A 20,970-nucleotide genomic window follows, 5' to 3' on the forward strand; every position below is an offset into this window, starting at 1 on the left:
GCAACAGCAGCCTTCATAAAAGAAGTCAAAATGTGTGGCAGAACATTTAAATATAGCTGCATAGATTTAATTTTCTTATCCTCTCACCACACTTCAGTCAGACTGAGGGAAACTGGGCATTAGACAAACACCTTGATTTCAAATGTTATTTGAAGGATGACTTTTTTGAGCTATAAGGAATTTTATTAACTTGTGCCACTCCTATGAAAGCATTATAATTCAGTGCACATCACTCAGCTAAGAAAATATTACTGCATCTCTATGGCAACCAGCAATGAACAACATATTGACCATCCCCAAAGACACAGGGAATTGCATTATTCCTGTACCATAATAGTATCTACTTAGAGTATGCCTTGTGCTTATACATATTTAGGATTAAAAAAATAAAATTATGAATTGTGAATCATTAAGCTTCCAGCAAAAGGTTTGATGCAATAAGCATTAATTTTACTTCCTGTAGGTCCTGCTTTGCAGAGAAGTGTAACTTCATTCATGCTGCAAACATTTCCCTACACAATTCCCAAGGAAAATAAAGTCAATGTCAGTATGTGCAATATTGATGAAAGCATGAAAATAAAGCCAGCTGCTTTTCTGCCCCTTTCATGTCTGACCGTTTACACTGTTCATGTCTCCTCAGCTGTTACAAAACTGTGCCATCACATCAGAGGTTCCTTTATTCCTCAGAGCTTAGCTCAATGAAAGGGAGAAAGTACGCATTTCAAAAAATGAGATGGGTCTGGTACAAGCTAGAAAAAAAACCCACTGGAAAACACTGAAAAAAACACTCTAAAGGAAAAAGGTTGCAGAGCCTGAGTGGGGCACAAAGATGAGTTGTGGGGAAATGTGGCTGCTCCGCTGGACAAGAACAGCATACAGAAAGAAGAGCAGGCAGGGAGCAACACACTGGGAAAGGCAGGCCCTGATAACACAGCAGTGGAAATCCATCTCCAAAGTCCTTTAAACACTGTGCAGAAGGTTCACAGCAAGCTTGCAGTGGAGAGGTGCTCACTGATCCTCTCACTATAATGTCGTTCAGCAATATTGGGACTCTTTGACCAGACACAATGACACTGTACTCACTCTGCATGGTTGTAAAATTGTAGCCTTGTTAAAGGCAGCACAGTTTTCTCCAGCTCCTTGCACAGGCACTTCAATAAAGCTTCAAGCTTTAGGGCATAAGTCCCGGCCAAGTAATGAAAGCTAGAAAGACTCTTTCTTGCTGAACAGATGATTCAATTTTTGACTATTTCATGGTTTTTGTAATTTCTCAGAAGCGCATAAACCTAGGAGAGATGGTGCTGGAATAGAAAGACTGCAGTATGTGTGTATAGTATGTTCCCTCCCCCTTCCTATCGTTTCTACATAGGAAAATTCAGTGGTTCTGGCCACATTTAAAATGTTATACTGCAGAATGCTCCCCAGCAAAATTAAGAGGCAAAGTACAGCAAACGATACTTCAAAAAAAAAAAAACAAAAAACACTTGGGAATGTTGAGAAGTAGTAAACTGCAGTAAAATGATGTGCCTTCAGATCCATATCCATGATACAGTGCTTGCTGCTGTGCCCAGTCAGCAGAGCACAGGCAGAGCCGCTGGAGCTGGCAGCAGCAGCAGGCAGAGCCACGGGCAGCTCAGCCTGCCCGCACCAGCACTGCCACACTGCTGAGGAGAAAAGCTCTGCATTGAAATGCAGGAAAACTTCTGCTCTCGATCAGTTGGATTTGATAGTTGATTTAACTTCTTTGTGCTCACCCAGCTCTCAGTGGCTGAGTTTTGTATTCCATGCTCTCGGAGAGCGGATGACCTACTTTTCTTGTATTATTATTCCTGGTTTCAGCAGCCCGACTCCCCGGGAGCAGAGGAGGAGTGCTGGTGGTGTGTTTGTGGAGGATATACAGCCAGGACTGGGTTGGTGAGTGATTTGGAGAGAAAAGGGGTAAAGCTTTTAGTATGGCTTCATGGGAGGTGAAAATGTATTCAGCCTGCTACACCACACCCTGCAATGGGGAAGTCTGTTTACAGAGGGGATTGAAACAAAAATGAGCAAGATGTAAAGTAAGGGAACTTCCCTGCAGAGATGGGGTGGAGGAAAATGTGTGAAGGGTGGGAGGAGTGGAGTGAGGGGCAGCAAGTGGGGAGGGTGGTTTGACCATGGGTGTCCAGGAGGAAGATGCCCAGGTTGAGCCGGAGCTCCCAGAGCCCATTCCAGAGCCCTGGTTGTTTACAGAGAGTGAGGTGTGCAGAGAGAGGCTGGATTTGGAGAAAGGACATAAGGAAGAATGATGGCAAATGTGTTACCTGAAAGGGGGAAAGACTAGCATAAGAAAGAAAGGGACAAAATGCCTGAAAAATAAATTATTACCAGTGTAGGTAGGTAAGTAGTTCAAATTCACCTCCTAAGCAAATGAGCAACCTTGCTGATTTTGGGTAAACATGACTCTTAACAAGACCTGTGCTTGAGGTCTGTTGTAGCCGAAAGCTTTCAGCATGACAGCAAGGCTTCATTCCACCCAAATGAAAGATGCAGTCAAATTTGCCTTGTAGGATCCAAAAACCCAAACCAAAGAACTGCCTCCAAAACACAGATCACACACAGGCAGGTGAGAAATCTCTTAGGTAAAGGCAGGATTTTTGCAGAGAGCAGCATCAGGAGGTCAAGCAAGTGAAGGAGAAGACTTGGGAGCATATCTCAGACAGAAAACTAAAGCATCTTTAGGATGAAGAGCTGTGTGGGACAGAAGTAGGACCTGGGAGCAGGTGCAATAGAACTGACCTCTGTTTCAGCCTCTGTTCCTACTTCATTTGGGAAAAAAACAAACCATGTGCATATTCTTTAAGCATAATCAAATGCTTAAATCCATCATTTTAGTTGTTTGATGGAGCAGAGCACAAATAAAAGCCAACTTTAATGGCCAGAGCAAAAAAAAAACCAGTTAGTGCATCTGAGCAGCCTTTCCCACAGCCCTTTGGGCAATGTGTGAAAGGCTTCTGCTGCTGCTGTAACTGAAGCAAGGTGCCTGCAACCAGCCCCAGAGCTAGCCAAGTATAAAAGTCAGGTGTTTGCCCTGGATCAGGAAAAGCTCATGACCTGCAGGAAGCTGTGTATTTCTTGATGGCCATCAGTTCCCTTCCTGCATTTTCAATATTCGCACTTTGAAATGCATTGGCATTCCTGAGATTTAATGGAAATAATTCAATTTAATACAGCATCCAAAGGTAAAGAACAATTCTCTGTAAAAGTGTAGTTTGACACTCCAGCTTACCTTTTCCAATACAGCTAGAGAAAGTGTCTGAAAAATTATATAAGCAATTGTAATCGAAAGATCCATAGTCTAATATTTTCTTCCAGTGCTGGTCTCTTTAGGCATGGGCAGGTCAATAGGCCCTGACAGAAGACAGAATACTTATATATGTATTCTCTCACACATTTTATGTACAATTTCTTGAGCTGCATGGGAGTTCATTACAGCGATTAGAAAAACACAAAATAATGATGCACATAGCAATGGCAAAACCTTGTCTGAATGTTTTCCTTCTCTTTGAAATGGCTTTTCTAGGCCTCAAAGTAAGCAATCAAATTACATGATTGCTGGAGAGCAGGGAGAGAAAGAATGCTTGGAGCAAGACAAAAGGTAAATAGCATTTATTTCCATGTCATCCACTGAGCAGGTGGAAAACCCAGAATATCCACTGAAGTGGAAAGGCAAGAGTTGTGTCTCTACTTTATTGCTTAAATATTTTCATGCTAATGAACCCCAGATGACAAGCAGCGCAGATAATTCATGAGTGAATTTATTGCTTATGACCCTTCAACTCCAGGGAGGCATCAGCACTGCTTTCTGGAAAGCTCACCATAAGTTGCAATCTCCAGAGACCAATAAACACTTCGGCAAAATTTAAGATAAGAAGACATTTCACATAATTAACAGGCATAGAAAATGTCACCAGCTTCTCACCTACCCAGAAACTTGTCATGAACAGGCAATTTTGCATCTTGATTTACTGATGAGATGTCCAAAAATGTATTAAGGAATTCTGTATTTCTGCCCTCCACAGGAAAACTACTTCTTAAGAAACCAGAGGACAACATCTTTAGCTAACCACAACTGCAGAACAGCCATTGATTTAGGTTCTGCACAGGAGCAACTGTGGCTGCTTGCTGTTTATCATCCTGTGAGGGACTGATGTCTGTTGCCCTGAGCTACAGAAAAAGGCCAATGAGAATTAATTTGACATCAAAAGAAGAAGAGCCAAGCCATATAAGCCTTCATCAAAGGAGTAAAGCAGACGTGTAATTGGGTGCTCAGAGTGAGTTAGGATTCTGCTCACTCACCACAAGGCTGCAGAGGACGGATCTGCTCATGTACCCAGCCCTGGAGCGACCAGCACGGGGGGCTCCTACCTGCACCCCTCTCATTTCCTTACTGCTCCCCACACAAAAGCAATACAGCCCTTGCAGTGACTTCCCTGAGGTTCCTTATCAGTGGGAATAATTAGTGTGAACACTAAAAGCCCCTCAGTGGGAATAAAGGGTCAGCCCCACATCCCCCAGCACAGAGCAGGAGCTCATTATCTTGCATGAATTCTTCATAAATTGTAGAAGCGTATTCAGCATATGGCCTTGTTCTGCTTTTCTCCCCAAACAGAGAGCAAAAAACATATATTTTTGTTGATAATTTCCTCATATAAATTTGATTGGAAGTAAGAACATTTTTTAAATGGACTGTGTATTCTGCATCTGTGTTTCATACGTTAAAGAGAAAATTCAATCATCTCAGTGCAATTGTTTTATTTACACCAGTTTAACCAGAAAATAAATGGCTACAGTAATCTTCTTCTGAGTAAGAAATTATGCAGTTCACACCAGGAGGGTAATCAGCAATGAAAAAAATTGTATTTTCCTGACAAAGCTGGGAATTCATGAATGCTTCCATGATGGGCAAGAAACTAAACATTGAAATTACCTCAAGTCACTTCACATGACAAAATAGCAGTATTTTATTAATCTTCCCCTTTGTCTTTTCACTTCAAACAAATGCAGGCCAGATGATTAACTTGCTTTCAAAATCCTGGCTTCAGAAACAGAAGAGTCTTTACACCAACTAAGCCTGGCATGGAGAGATCTCAGGGATACACGCTGGTTCTCTTGTAGGGTTTGAAGTGGAAAAATTACTGAAGGAGGTCAATGAGAGGGAATCTGAATGTCAGTTGTGTCTTGTCATTTAATGAATTTGCTAAAAGAAGGATTTGATTAGACAGCACATAATAACAATTTGTCTAATTAACAGGTTCAGGAGGAAGGAAGCATGGCCAGAGCAGGACTGAGGTGCCCAATCCCCATAGCTGTGGTGACTCGTTCTCAACCCAGCCCCTCTTTTCCATACTGCCCGTGGAGCACCTACCCTACAACTCCCTTCACTTTCCAAATTACCTTCCAAAACAGCCACTTACTAGATGACTAGATGCTGATGTCTAATGCTACGAACCCTTCCTGTGACTTCAGAATGGCAGCCAAGCATTTCCTGGGATGCACCAAAGGGACTCCAGGCTGGGCAGGAAGGAGAATTCCAGAACCAGAGCTCTGGGGATAGCTCCATGATCATATTTGACTTAATACAGAGGTATGAGAAGTATTCTCTTCTGGGTATTTTCATTTTTTCTAGAAATTATGTCATCTGCCTGGGAAGGACCTGTGCAGTAAGGCAGAGATTAACTAAAATAACCCAGTCAGACATGTCTAATAATGTGTCCACCCAATAAGAGACACCTTTTGTTGAAGGCCAGGATGCTATCCTGCAAGAAGGAAGGAGGTCAGAAACCTGCAGCTGCCCATGGGAATGGTGGAAACAGCAGAAAAGGGGCACTGTCACCTCCTGTGGCACCTGTGTTGAACATCCTGCACTGCAAGAGGACAATTTCTCAAAAGCAGCAACTGTCCAGTTGCCACTGCTGAGGGTCCAGCATGAGGTGAGCACTGTCCCACAGATGGGGAGATGCAATGGCCAGGCCAGCACAGAGGCATATCACAGTGTGGGCATGTACGTGATCCCTGAGCCCCAGCCTTTTCCAGGGCCTTTCCCAAGGAAGTCTGATTGCTTTATTTGCTTTCAGCTCTCAGATAACAGAAGCCAGAGAAATCAATGTAAGCCGCTCAGTGGTACCTCTGGAGTAGCTGTAAAACCAATTCAGCAATATTATAACCTTGAAAATCCAACTTCTCTGAAGTGGGATGGGTTATAGCCAATACTTTAATGACTTCAGACATTTCCTTAGTACAGCAGAGAGCAGTACTGCAGATCAGAGCTGGCTCAGGGGTGTATGTACTGCCAGTGCCTCACAGCTATAAAAAGGTTTCCATCTGCTTTGTTAAAATAAGGTTGTTTACTCAAAATGCCTTTGAAACAGAGATGAGGAGTAGTACAAATTGCTCTAGAAAGGAGGACTGCTATTTATAATAAATCTAGATGGAAATAAAGGTGATGACAAATGTTAGTCATTACACTTGAACCATGTGGACAGGTAGAACTGCAATGGTTTTGATGTCCCTGCAAAGAACATATTTCAGGCAAGAATTTGTTTTGTATCCACAGACCTTGTAATAGCTTTATAATTTTTTTTTATTACTAGTTTTCAATGGTAGGATATCAAAATCATGGCCCAGAGAAGATCTGGAAGGAAGGCAAAGAGTGGCTGTGCAAAGTAAGGCTGTATGGACACTTTTTGTGTCAGGACAACCTAAAAAGGGGGTGCTGAGAGGTCCCACCAACACAGACTTTTTTCAAGATGACAAATATCCCAAATCAGAGAAGCTTTGCAAGGCTTGAGACCTGTCCCTTGCACTAGGCCTGGCTAAAGGGCTTGGTTGGGTCAACAAGTGGAAGGCCACTTACATGGTCCAGGCAGTGCAAACACCCAGGATCAAAGCCAAGCAGCTCCTGTGTGCAGTTGTGCAGAAACCCTGCTCCCACTGCCTGTGGCTGAGCATGGAAACAAGGTGCTAATAGCTAAAGACTGGGCTATGCACTCCCTGAGCCTCTCAAAACACCTCCCTACCATGACCCCATCAGCATGAGATGTGTAGGAGCTTACAGGGCTTTCATATCCATACATCCAGATATCAAAATGTGTTTTAAAAACTGAATCATTGCCACACTGCAATTAATATCCTTATTAGTGAAATGGCACAGGAATGACTACTGATGAAATTGCAGTGGCCCTGCACAGCTCTCCCACAGGAGGTACCACTGCATTCTGTATTATAAGGTGCAAGATCCACAAATATACAAAACCAGCATCCTGCCCTTGGGAGCACTTAACAAAAGGCTTTAAAGAAGAATCCAGGGAAGTATTTGAAATAAAAATTCAAAAAAATATTCTGAAGCATCCTTGCTGTTTTACTCCTACATTTGCCATGCTGCATATCCAACTTGTTTCATGCTTAAGCAAAATAAATTAATCAGTAGGGCTGCAAAGAAAACATTTCTAATTGAAAGATAAATAGACTCCAGAGAAACCTCCTCCAGGAAAGAACTGACAAAATAGGAAATAGCAGCATAGGAGTAACACAACACTTGGGGAATAAAAATAACAGAAACATCAACAGTGTTGTAATAAAAACAAACACATCCAAACATTACATGAATGACACAACCATTCAGAAGTCATCATTTTTTCATCTATTTTGGAAGAACTAAGATGTAAGCATGCAATGCCTATTTCCAGGGAAGCAAACTTGATTCGAACCTCGTTTTAGCAGATGAGCATGATACATACCAAATTTTAGATCTGCAACAGTTTAATCAAGGAAAAACAGTTAGTGACAATTACAAAAAGTGAAGGATTCTTTGCAAGGTTGTTTCTTTTGCATTCTCTCTTTCCTGTTCTCCTCCAAATAGGAAACATACCACTTAACTTCATTTTTTCCAGACACTGATACTCTCATTCTTAAGTTTCAAATCCTGTCAGTGGTTTTTGTACATACCTTGTTAGTTAACAGATCAATTCACACAGATGAAAGATACTGTTCAAAATTTTGCTGACTTAGAATTATTCCTGCACATTGTTGATGAATCACAAGAGGACTTGTGATTCCCCACAAGGCTCCCAGCAGCACACCCATGGGCAAGGATCCCATAATCAGGACAGTAATCAGAGAAGGTCACCACCTCATCAAAAAATATCTTTTTAAACTGTATCTTAAGGAACATATGACAAACATCCAACACATGGCATTTTTCACCAGTAAGCCAAAGACATGAGCTAGAATAGGATTCTCTGCCAATTTTTGAGTTTCCAGCACCTGCTACGGAAACAGAAAGATTGTTCATGAAACATCTGTGAGAGAAAACTCAGCTTGGAGTCAGAGAAGTCTTCTTTCCTTACCAGTATTTCTGCAGCTATGGATTTGGGATGCACTCACACTTCAGAAAGAGCATCCACCCTTGCAATAGGAGGAAATGTGCAAATAAAATAAAAAAATAACTAAAAAAGAGACTGGATGAGGAAATGAGAGTGACCCATTGGACTAATGACTAATCACAGCATCTATAGCTTAGAAAAGCTGACAGATGGAAAACCAGAGTACTCAGCAGTGTTTGCCAGTGGGCATTGTTTAAAAGTAATACAGAATGTGCTTACCCTTCCTTCTTGTCAGCCACAGAGTGTTACAAAAAATGAGTATTTATTGCTGCAGAAGAAGGGCACTCGATTAAGGAGATAGAGAGTTAAAATTTTGTGACATTAATGATAAACATGTAAACATATGCAGTGGGAGTAGCCTTTACTTCTCACCCTCTACACAGAGAGACATGTATATCCACACACACATTTACCTACAGAGGAAAGGTAAGAGATGCTATCACACACTGTATGATAGAACATGCAAATATATAGGCATCATTAGTGTGTAAATACATGAATTACTTGCAATTTAGAAAGGTAAACTGTATGACTGAAAGGGCCCAGCTTAGCACGTCTGCTACCTTGCATTGCAGCTTCTATCTTGTAAAAATCCTTGTTTCATTGTTAATGGTTTGGACAGCTTGATCTGATACTCATCAGCATGCCTCTAACATCTACTTTATTTGCAACAGCTCATACACAGATGGTCTTGGGCCAACCTTGTCCTTTCCCAAATAATTGTTGTTCACTGTAATCTCTGATCTATTTATGGACAGCATCAGTGTCCCTGTCACTTTCTGGTTTCAGTGTGACTGAGCATTCGACTTGACTCCCTATATAGGGAAATGTGTGTGTGGATATATGCACCTATCTGAGGACATTAATCCAAAAATATTGTTCATTTGCTTGGTTTTCTTGTTCCTGAGGTGGAAAACCATTTTCTCTGCAGACAGCTCAGAACTAAGAGTGAGCTTTATCACTGTTACCAAGCAGTGCCTGGACTCTCATATTGCTCTGCAGGCTGGGAACTCTGGCCAGATTGCATCCCACACACACCTGAGTGGAACCATGCAGATGTCAAAGGATACTTCTCTCCAGCAGAAATGGCATATATTTTTCATAATTATAATAAAATCCTGCCTAAACAGATCTTCCAGATAACAGAGAAAAATAGTATCTTAAACTCTGTTAGCAGCATTCCCTAGTAGCCATGTGGCAGAGCTACCTGTGCACTGGGGAAGCAGGCAGCAAACAGTTTTGGCTACAGGTATGTCAAAACATTCACTTCTTAGACTAAAATGATTTCCTCCTTCCTGTTCATACATCAGTTAACTAATAAATAACCTCTTTGTCTTCTTCTCTTTGTCATATGCTGATGGTTCTGTTAGCTTCTTTCATCTCTTTGTCTATAAGCTGAATAAAAAGAAATAAGTCATGACAGACAGGAAGTTCTGCTTTGAGAAAATAATTACTTGAACTTGACTTTGTGGAAAAAAATCTTACTAAAGAGGAGATGCTGTGAGGAAACTTGATAGGGTTCTACCAAAGATTGGTGCTTCTGAAAATTACTGAAAACAACATAAAATTAGATTCTCAGGTTTTATAGGTGCTTTCACAGTTCAAGAATACTTCTAAAATCTAAAGCAGATGACAGACAAGTCCCCAGGCGGCACTGGGGTGGAAAATGATTCATACCTGTTCCAGCCACTTACAGCACCACGGTTTGCTGCGGGGCTGCGCCCGCCTTCTCTCACCGCACCAGGAACCTTCCCTCAGTTCCTCGCTGCTGGCTGCTGCTGGGCGGGAAGCAGCATGCATTTCCCTGCCGGCTGTAGCTCAGGCGGACACCGGCCCGGCCCGGCCCCGAGCCCGCAGCCCCGGGAGAGCGCTGGGACCGACAGGAGATGGATGCATCCTGCGGGCCACTGAATCCTTCGAGGCTCTGATCCCCTGCCGGGAAGAGGCAGCAGTTTTAGCTAATAGATCTGCTTTATCCTGCTGTTTTCTCTCTGGTCTCAGCCTGGCTTCCAGTGAAATCAGCAGTGATACGTGTCCTTATCCCCGGGAGCAGGATGCTCACAGGGTTACGTGAACCATTTGGCTACACTGGCCCTGTGCTGCTCAGAAGCTGTTTGCAGATAAGACAAATGTATGGAGGGCTACAAACATTGGTCTGGTTTATGAAAAACTACAAACACTTCTTCTGCTTGATGCTGCACACAATAGAAGAAGACATGCCACTTCTCAGGTGTGATTATGAAAAGGTGAAAATTTGGGGTTGCAACTCTTTTCATTAGCCCACCCCCAACAGACCCTTAGGGGTGACTGCACACTGTCAATTGCTTTTAAAACACAAAATGTAAGAGCTTCTCTTGTCCCCATTGTGAACTCCTGGGAAGAGATTTCCTGTTGCTTTTCACCTTCTGATTTACAGTGTAAATCAGAGAAATATGATATTAAATAGGTCTCAGAGAAATATGCCTTTACTGGCCTATTTTGACCTGGCAAATTTGTCATTCCTGCAGTCATTCTGCATTTCTGCAAATCAGCTGGCAAATCTTTGGATAGATGGCACCGAGGGTGAGCACTCAAGCAAGGAAATTTGGGGCCATGGGCATTTGTGCTGGAAACCTCTGTTTCAATAGGTGAGCTGCTAACAGCAGAGCCAGAGTGCAGCTTTGTGCTCTGTGCTCAGCCCCTCTCTCTGCTGTGTGTGCTTTCATCTCCAGCTGTCCTCTTCTTCAGAAACAAAGTCAAAATCAACACAACAACCTGAGAGCTACCAGCAGAACTGAGCATGGTTTTCCCCTACCCTCACTCCTGATCCACTTTATACCCCTTCTCAAATGGCATTTAATGTCTCTTTTTTTCTTCCAACTTTTTTCTTTCAACTAGTTATCAGGGTTTTTTCTTTAGAAAAGATTCTCTCTAAATAAAAATTCATGGTAGGGAAAAAAGGATTACATCTTTGTGTTGCTAAAGTAAATTTTTAGTTCTTAGATTTAATAATGCCAGGTATCTTCTTTCTGATTTTGTTCAATCAATAGACACAAAAACTTTTCTGTTTGAGTTAGGAACTTATTTTTACTTTGACAACAGAAGCCCGGTCCCAAACTGGTAGTAGCACTTATGTAGTGATTATACCTTTAAAAAAGATAGAATTACAAAAATAATTACATTCAACAAAAACCTAGAAATCTGAGCCCATTATCCTTAACACGTACTGTTAGCAGCTTGAAGCCTGACTGAACTGGTGGATTGGTCCCTTCCATTAATTTAGGTAAATTTAAGCAACAGTGTTGAGAAGGACATTATGGAATTTTGCCAGTCACAGAGATTGGTAAAAACTATATTCTCCTAAAGCCATTATTAACTGTTCTTTCTATAATTACAGTTCATCCTTTGTGTGGAAAAATGATGCATTTTTGACACATACAAGCATGGTTTTATGTGCAAGCAGAGAAATCTTTGTCTAACAGAATAAATTATTATATTGTTTAATTGCTGGAAAAATCACATTATATGTGCAAAAATTGTATACAGCCATCCAGCAATCACAGGTACAGAGCAAAATAAAATTGCCTGAAAACATTCAGGAAAACATTCACAAAATGCCATTTCACTTAGTGTGTTACAGTCTGCAGCATTAATTATTGAGCTCTGCTTGGGAAAAGTCTTGAAAGAATATAAATTGCCTTTTTTTTCTTTTGCCTACCACAAGAAACAAATAATCTTTATCAAAGATAATTCATTCCCTCTCACATGGCTGCAGTGGCTGCTCATTAAAAATAGCAACCAAAATCAAACAGTGGAAACCAAGAATAAATTAGAAGATGTCATGAGCCTTTCCAAAGGAGCTTTTAGCCAAGTCTGAAATTGCTCTTATCCCATGTACCAGGCCAAGAGCATCTAAGCTTTATGGTGCTCCAGCAAAGGCATCAGCAGAGGCTCTTCACTGCGGCTGCGCTGGGGCTCTGGATCAGCCCCTGTCCCTGGCTGGGCAGCAGGGAGCCCATGGGGGTGCCACGCAGGCAGGGTTTGAGGGGATACACCCCCTTCCTCTGTGCCACAGGTGGCTGGGGCATATAGAACAGATAACCCAGGGCTGAAAGGCTCAGCAAGGACTTACTGCTGGCACCAAAAGCGCTCAGGCCTCAGCTAAGAATCAACATCCTGGTCTGGAGAGCTGACGTGGGAAGAGATAGAGGAACTACTCTTGACTAAGAGACCCTGATTTACAAACTATAAAAGACATACAAGTTAGGAGAAGACTTCTACACACACACCCTAAAAGTGTGGGAGACCTCTCCCCAGAGCCTGGATGCAGGTTCTGTGGTAACTTCTCTGGGGATTGAGGGAAAGGCTTTTGATGTGTGCCCCATCAACCATTGGATGGTAAGATACATTGAATCCTAAGTTCTGTTATTTCTTTGCCATCTGTAACATCAATGGGTACCTTTAACCTCGTGCTGCATATATCTACTAGTAGTTTCCTCTTTTTTGTTTTTATTCCTGTGAAGTATTAGTTTGTTCTAGGTCTTATGTCTGTGAGTTTTCTGTCTATGAAATAAATAATTCATTCTATAATAGACCCAGTCAGCCATTATTAAAGAACTTGTGAATGAGAGTGGGTTTTGGGATGCTGGCCACCTCAACAAAGCTACTGCCCGCTGCCAGAGGCCTGAGCAAAAGGCAAGGATTTATCTAAACCCCTACATCCATTCATAACAGGGGAGGATGAGAAAAGACCTCTCTGGGGACCGGACCTGAGGCACTAAAACTGCATTTCTGAAATACTCCAAATCACATGCACTGCATAAAATAAAAGTCAAGCAACCACATTTTGTACCTCTGATCAGGACCAACTGCTAGACTGACTCCAGTATTACACAGGAACAAGATGTTCTGTCAAAACTATTAATACCAAACCTTTCAGGAAAAGGTGGATGATTTTGGCAGCAAATTCTCATTTCCAGCAGAGAATAGTCCAAAAGGAAGTCAAAGATCCGGGCTCTGAATGCAAAACAAGGACCACTTGTAAACAGTCTAGACTTATTTCCATGCAATGGGGCATTTTTAAAGCTTTTTCTTCCTTCACTCACGTAAAATCTCATAAACAGCAGTCAATTAAAAGCTTCAAACAAACAAAGTAAGTATTTTCAAAAAACTGTTCCCTACTTAACTAGACCAAGGGCTGGGTGTTTTTTAAGCAAAGCAAACTGTGTTATAGCACTCTTCAGGCACCAAAGCTGCTCCTGCTCCTGCTCCTCTCCAGGAGCTGGGTACTCCTGCAGCACACAGCTGGGGAGTGGGTGCCTGGCTCTGCCACACCAACAAACCCATGTGTGCAGCACTCTGCACAGCTACCCACACCAGACTCTGGGCTCCAAAACAGCCATTTCTCCAGCTAAGATGGAGCTGGAGATCAGGATAAGGTGATATCTTGAAAAAAGGGACAGTGGCAGATGTTATACCACCACACCGATTTTTCTGAGCTGTTTAAAGCTCAACCCAAGCTTTGGCACCTAGGCTGTAGGGTGAACTAATGGGCTCTTTCAGCTCTGGCACCAGCGTCCACCTCAGCTCTGCCAGGTCACTGCTCCTGGGCTGGGAGGAGTACAGTGCCCCTCTTGAAGAAAGGAAGGTCAAGCTGATGAAGACTCCACAGCCAGCATCTGCACTCGATTTCTGCTTCAAGGGGAGAGGGCAGTAGGGTGCTGCATTTGAACACAACAGCAGAGCTCAGTCTGAGGCATGAGCTGTGAGGGAGCTCAGCCAGGCCCTGGTGCAGCCAGCCCTCAGCCATGTCCCCAGCAGGGGCTCATCTCTCCATGGGGTCTCTCAGCCTGCAAGAACATCACAGCTGGCACAGAGGTTGCAAAATGGTAAGGTGTTCTGGACACAAATGAAGAAAGATAATTTCTGTTGGTTTCCTTGCTCTCCAGCATCACTAAAGGACAGTAAATCCTTAGCATAAAGGAAAATAAATTCAGAAAAAATAGCTTGTTTTCTTGAAGGGATAACTTGAAACATATCTCCATTATGAAGATATGGCCACCCATGTGAAGGAGTCAGCAAGGCCATGTTGCAGGTAACCACTGCTCAGGCAGACACAGAAAGTGGCAGATGCTGGTTGCTGGCTTGAACAATTTCTTAAAGAAAAAGTAAACACAAGCATTCTTGGTTTTGCATATTACATCATCAAGTCACCATCCAAGAAAACAATAAACAGAAGCTTTTAAGAACAAAACTGAGCAAGACTCACATGTCTTGTGGTTTAACCCTAGATGGTCACCCAGCCCCATACAACTGCTTGCTCATTTCCCCATGGGATAGGGAACAGGATTGGAAGAATAAAAGTAAGAATGCTCATGGATAGAGATAAAGACATCTTAATACATGCACAACCAAATCAAAACAAAGCATTAATTCCAAAAAGGTTTCCACGGACAGGCTGCTGTACAGTCATCCCCAGGAAAGCAAGGCTTCATCATGGGTAATGGGGGACTTGAGAAGACAAATACCATCACTCTGAACATCTACCCCTTCATCCTTCTTCCCCAGCTTTGTATGGTGGGCATGGTGCCATATGGTGTGGGATATCCCTCTGGTCAGCTGGGGTCAGATAGATGATATTCTCATTTTGTCTAGTGCATACTACACACAAAAATTGTAATCTGGCTTTACAACCAATGAAGAGAGCCTGCTCACTAGAGTTGTTTTGAGTAAAGGAGTTTTTTAGCATCCCATTTCCAGCTGATACCCTGCACAGCACTTTTCCATGGTGTCATGCCCCGCACATTGCCAGGACACCGCAGGGAGATTGGCTGCAGACATATACATTCCACCAGCAGCACAACTCTGCATCCTTTCACCAGTGGGAAACCTCATGTGTTCATCAGGCCTGGAAACCATTCATTCTAGTGCATGAGCACCACAGACCTTGGGAAAATTACTCTTCTTGGGTCTCAGTATTTAGCAAATGCTTCTCACGAGTTGGTTATCTCTTTATCAAACAAAAGCCTTATTTATGCTGTTGACAATCATAAGATGTATTGAAACAGAAGAGAGTTGTAAATAATCAAGCCTTGTTCCATGGGTGGGTTTAAAAGCAATTTGTTTAATTCATTTTGGAAGTCACAGAAGCAAAGCATTAAAGCTCATTTGACAACATTTATATAATTGTAATATTTGAAAAGCCATTCTCCTTTTGATTTAGCAAGGTTCAGTTTAGCCATTTGCACTCCCAGCTGGCATGTTTTTCCAGGAGCATGGCAGCAGTACCAGCACAGCAGTGGCACACCAGGGCTGGGGCAGAGCAGGGCATTGCCAAGCACCTTCCAGCACCTCTGCAAGAGCTGTCCAGGGGTATCCGAGAAAAATCGGCTTCCTCAGCCTCACCAGGGACAATGAGGAGGGTGTCTCAACACAGAAGAAGGGAAAAGACATGCCAAGGATCTTGCCAGGATATTGTTCATCTCCATTTTCTCTTCTGGCAGCAGCCAACAAGGGACCTCCCAAGGCTCAGACATGACCACCAAGCGTCATTCTGGTGGTCGAGAACTCTTCTATTTTTGTCTCCATAGAATTAAGCTGCCCATCCCATCTCTGAGTCATGCCTCATCATCCAAAGCCTGCACCAATTCTCCTGCTCTTGCTGGCTCTATTATTTAGCTGCGTTCATCCCTCCCTCCATCTCTCCTGTTCCCCATCCTCCTCTTCATTACCTCCACAAACCCCTCCAAGCTCCCCATCTCCTTTGACAGTATAATTGTTCAGCCTCCTGTGCATCCCTGCAATATCTGTCAAGATCAAGCTGGGTGGGACCCAGAGCAACCTGCTCTAGTGGAAGATGTCCCTGCCAACGGTAGGAGGGTTGGAGTTGGATGACCTTTAAAATCCCCTCCAAACCAGTTCTATGATTCCTTCATTTTCCTCCTTTGCCAATAGCAGTCAGCAACTGAAACCTCCTCGCAGGGCTAGGAAAGTACCAACAATTCACATCATGCTTTACACTGCTGCATGGACAGCATTTACACATGGCTGTGGGTTTCCATCCATTGCAATGACAAGGAAAGCTAGAGAAGGGTTTCACACTAGGGAGGGAGAAGAAAAAGAGGCAGACAGTTCATGAAGCTTGTGCTGCAGTACCATATCAAGTCAGAAGCCCAGTACCAGATGTCTAGAGAAAATGCAGGCACTGAAATCACGAAGCAGTGTGCCTTGGAGGACAAGCTTCCACCCACTCACAGCAGCCAATGTAAGGAATGAGTGTTTGGATTTCTGGCACCTTTACCCTCTATTTTCCATTTTAATTTTCACCTTTCATAAGTTGTTCTTCAAATAAGCTTATTCAGGATTATGCAATGGTTTACCTGTGGCTGGGGACACACAGTCTGGATGGCAGAAAACATGCCAGGAAACAGCAGCTCACCCACGGACCAGCACAACTCTGCTGCAGCCCTCATCTGTGCAGTACACAGGTTCTCCTGCTCCAGTCCTAGCTGCCTTCTCCTTGACTGGGGAATATCATACAGTTTAAAGACATTCAGTAGCACTGTCTTCAGCTTTCATACAACACACCAGGCAAATACCAAGCAGGGCTGCATTGTCACTTATTGCACCTTTCACAGTGCTCTGGACATGTGACAGCAGAAAATTAGGAAAAGCAGTGATACACTGTGACCATGCAGGGCTTTAAAATCAAATGTCCATGGACTTGAACACAGATGCAGTTTCTAATTCAGCACCCAGTCTTCTACAGTCGTGCCTTTGTGCTGCCCACATTGTGCAATGAGTTTGTGCAGAGCCCACGCTCAGGCCTGGCCCATCTCCACCATCTATGCTGTAGGATGGAAAAGGCAGGGAATTACAGACCAGCACAGCAAACAATGTGCTGTAGAGTTTTTTCTTTGGCTGGTGACAGGAAAGAAAACATGCACTAAGCACCCTCTTCTTCCTCTCTGGGACGAACCCACAGCCCTGAACATGTAGGTAAAATCACTGATCAAAGAGAAGCTTCTGGTCTTTTGTACAGAAACCAGCCCTTTTACAGCTGCTCCTGACTCCTAGAATCACTAGTGCTAGTGGGCACCACAGGAAGCCTCAACTCCATCCCTCTACTCTTATGAAGACAAGCTGAGGCAGTTGGGGTTATTCAACCAGGAGAAGAGAAGGATCCAGGAATACTTTAGAGCATCTTCCAGTGTCTAAAAGAGGGCTTTTATGAAATATGGGAACACATTTTTAGCAAGGCCTCTTATGATAGGACAAGGGCTATTGATTTTGAAGTAAAATATAATAGATTCAGACTATATTTAAAGAAGACCTTTTTTATGATCAGGGTGGTGAGGCACTGGAACAGGTTGCTCAGGGAGCTGGTAGATGCCTCATCCCAGGAAACATTCAAGGTCAGGTTGGACCAGGCTCTTAGCAGTCTGAATTGGTTGAAGATGTCTGTGCCCGTGGCAACAGGATTAGACTAAATGATGTTTAGAGGCCTCTTACAAGCCAAAACCATTCTATGATTCTATGATCTGAAGAGGCAGAGGCCATGCTGACCTAGAGGCAAGACTCCAGACTGCAGCTTCAGACCACAGAAGCATTGAGGTTGCTTGTTTCAGGGCAGGCTGCATGCCCTAATGCCTCAGAAACCTGCTTGAAGACTGTCAAACCTCATTGCAGGGAACATGGGAGGCAAGTTTACATGGTGAGTGCATTGTTCTGGTCCCAAAGCATGGAGCCTGGAAACACAGCTGTCTGCCAGGGAAACAGATCAGGAAAATATACTGTCTTATCAAATTGCTTATCTCAATTCAGGCAAAGCTCTCCTAGAACTTGTCTTAATTTTATTTAGTATTTCTTAAACCAAAGGTACTGTGAGTGAGCTAATTTGGAATTAATACAAAATACTAAATATGCTGCAAAGGGAAAATCAGATGTGGCAGAGGTAGAGGAACATTTAGATATTGCTAGGCGGAAGTTTCCAAGGAAGATCCCATACCTGAGGTGAGGTCCATGCCATGTGCTTGCACAAAAGGCCTATCATAGCCCTGCACAGGAAGTTTCCACATGAGCACCGTGTATGTGTGTGTTTGTGCAAATACATATACATATATAGGTCCAAAATCATGTTGGGTTTCTGTCAGCATCAGTTTGCAGACTCCTGTTGCCCTATAAGGTGTTTGGTGAATGATTCATTCCTAGGTTTTCTATTTCTCCCCAAATAAGCATTTCAAACTGCTTTTCCCAGGAGGCACTTTAGTGCTTCAGACATGGATCCTGTTTAATTTTTGACCCACCTTTTCATCTTTTTAGTGTTCTTTTAGTAGGGTAATGGGATAGTTCCTGGTTATTGAGTGGAAATTTGACTTTACAATCCTTGAAATGTTTGGTTTTAATTACGATTAAAGATGCAGAGGAAGACAAAATTCCAGTCCCTTTGGCCAGTCTTTGTGGCTTATTTCACTGCTGTTAATCACTACACATTGTTTACAATTTCTCAGCCAATTTTCAATCAACAAGAAACTGCAAACTGCTCACATAAAAGCCACTCTGAATTACTTCTGCAAGTGAGATTTCCTCAGATGCCCAGCCAAGCTCAGCTCTTACATAACCAAGCTGAGACTGGTGGATTTATCCTAAGGATGAATTTAAACAAGTGAATCAAATTCCAGAGACTCTGACAAATCCCTGCAATCTGGCATCACTGGCTGCGGGATGGGCGGCCAAGCCTTGGCAGCTCAAACAGACATGCAGGCAGCTCCTGTGCTGTCTGTGGCTCATTTAGAGGGCTGTAGCCATGGCTGGCTGTGACAAATGTGGCACCTCATCTCCTTTTGGTCACTCTCCACCTGATGGGGAGCTGCCCTGGGCACAGCTGGCTCTGCTGCCCTGGGCACAGCTGGCTCTGCTGCCCTGGGCACAGCTGGCTCTGCTGCCCCACACCTTTGCAGAGCCCGGTTGTGCTGCTGTAGGTGGAAGAGGAGGGCAATACCTGCTTCCCAGCATGGCCAAGGGCTGATTGTCTTCCCCACACCCAGATACTTGCCTGTGGGACAGCCTGCTTTGACAATTCTAGCCTGGGCTCCGTTGCTGCTCACAATATTTCTCAGTACTCTCCCCATTGCCTCTCCCAGTATTCAACTTGCAACGTAAAATAGGGCTACCATATCAACATAACTTTTCAAGGTAATGCTTTTGCATCTTGGAAAATGAAGTTCCGTGGAAGAATGGAGGATCCAACATTGCTCGTGAGGCTGTATTTATAGCACTGTTGTTTCCATGGGATGGATGCTGCCAGACATATTTTCAGGGCTTCCTTTTCCAGGACTGGTTTTGAGGAGTTTTAGCTAATTTACTGAGTCTTTGTTCTGCCCCAGTCTTCTTCCTCCTCCAAAAAAGGCATGCACCTCCTTTAAGCCCACATTTACATATCTGCTCATGAAGAGGCCAGCTGAACCAGTACCTCCCTGCCTGCTCTGAAGCAGATCTCAAGTAAGGTATCCAGCTTCTTGGGATTGGTGCTATTCCTTATTTCCTGGGGTCCTTATGCGGCAAGCTTCTTTCTAAAAGTCTTTAAATATTTCTTGTCTTCTGTTGATCTCTCTCATCCTTCTTCCTCACCATTTTTGGCTGACCTTTGTATGAACATGTTTGAGAAGGTCTCAGTAGCATGATGGTTTACATCTGGAAGGTATCTAAATGTTCCTTTACCTCTGCCACTATTGCTTTTCCCTTTGAAGCATATTTACTAGTATGTTTTTTGCTTTCTGTAGATGTGATAAATTTACCATGATGAATTCACATAATTTCTCTTCACCATTATCCTATCTTTTGTCTTGAGGCATTTTCTAAATTGAATTTAAAGGTGGGAAGCAGATAAAAACTTCATAGTGTGTGTAACAGTGTTTAGAAGACACTCACAAAGTAAGACTAAGGATTAAAAGTGCCCAGCTCAATGTTTCCTAGAAAAAAACTTCCTCAAAAATGAAGCCCAAAGATCTCGTAAAGTCAATAGTGAGTTTGCCAGAACTAATCGTAATCCATCTTTCCTCAATAGTTTATAAAATGCTTAATCCAGTTCTAAAGTATTGCTTCAAAGCAGGTAAATATTATCACTATCATAGACATTATTAGTGAAATCTCTCTAGAGCCCAAAGGGAATATATGGCACCCAGAAAGATTAAGTAATTAACCTCAGACCATGAAACTCACTGGGACTCAGGTACAAATCCATTCTTTCCTGTTAATAAATGATTAAGTCTAATGAGGATGGACTACTGATTTTGTTAATGAAAAATATCTCCTAGTAAGTCACAGACTCATTCATCATTTGTCTTCCTGTTTTAAAGGGTTTATTTATTTATTATGTATTTTTTTATATAGTACCAAACTATTATGGCACTAGTCTACTGATAAATTCTTTCTTTTACTTGGAAAATAATTGTTATAGTTCTTTGCTTCTGCTTGATGGAGTTTCACATTAATCCTTCACCTGACTTTTTCCCTCGTTATCTGTTAAAGACAGAGCCCAAAGCACAATTTTAAAAACTCAGATTTAAATATA

General features: G+C 42.8%; 1 long non-coding RNA gene across 1 annotated transcript; it reads left to right on the forward strand.

The window, feature by feature from the left end:
* The first annotated feature begins 1,589 nt into the window (after window positions 1–1,589).
* Window positions 1,590–4,837, forward strand: LOC110470084 (uncharacterized). Its single transcript, XR_002465346.4, has 3 exons — window positions 1,590–1,914; window positions 3,560–3,634; window positions 4,059–4,837. It is a non-coding gene; the product is annotated as an uncharacterized LOC110470084 (long non-coding RNA).
* The last annotated feature ends 16,133 nt before the right edge of the window (window positions 4,838–20,970 follow it).

The sequence above is a fragment of the Lonchura striata genome, chromosome 2 (assembly GCF_050655825.1).
Source record: "Lonchura striata isolate lonStrDom1 chromosome 2, ASM5065582v1, whole genome shotgun sequence".
In the NCBI taxonomy this organism is placed as follows: Eukaryota; Metazoa; Chordata; class Aves; order Passeriformes; family Estrildidae; genus Lonchura; species Lonchura striata.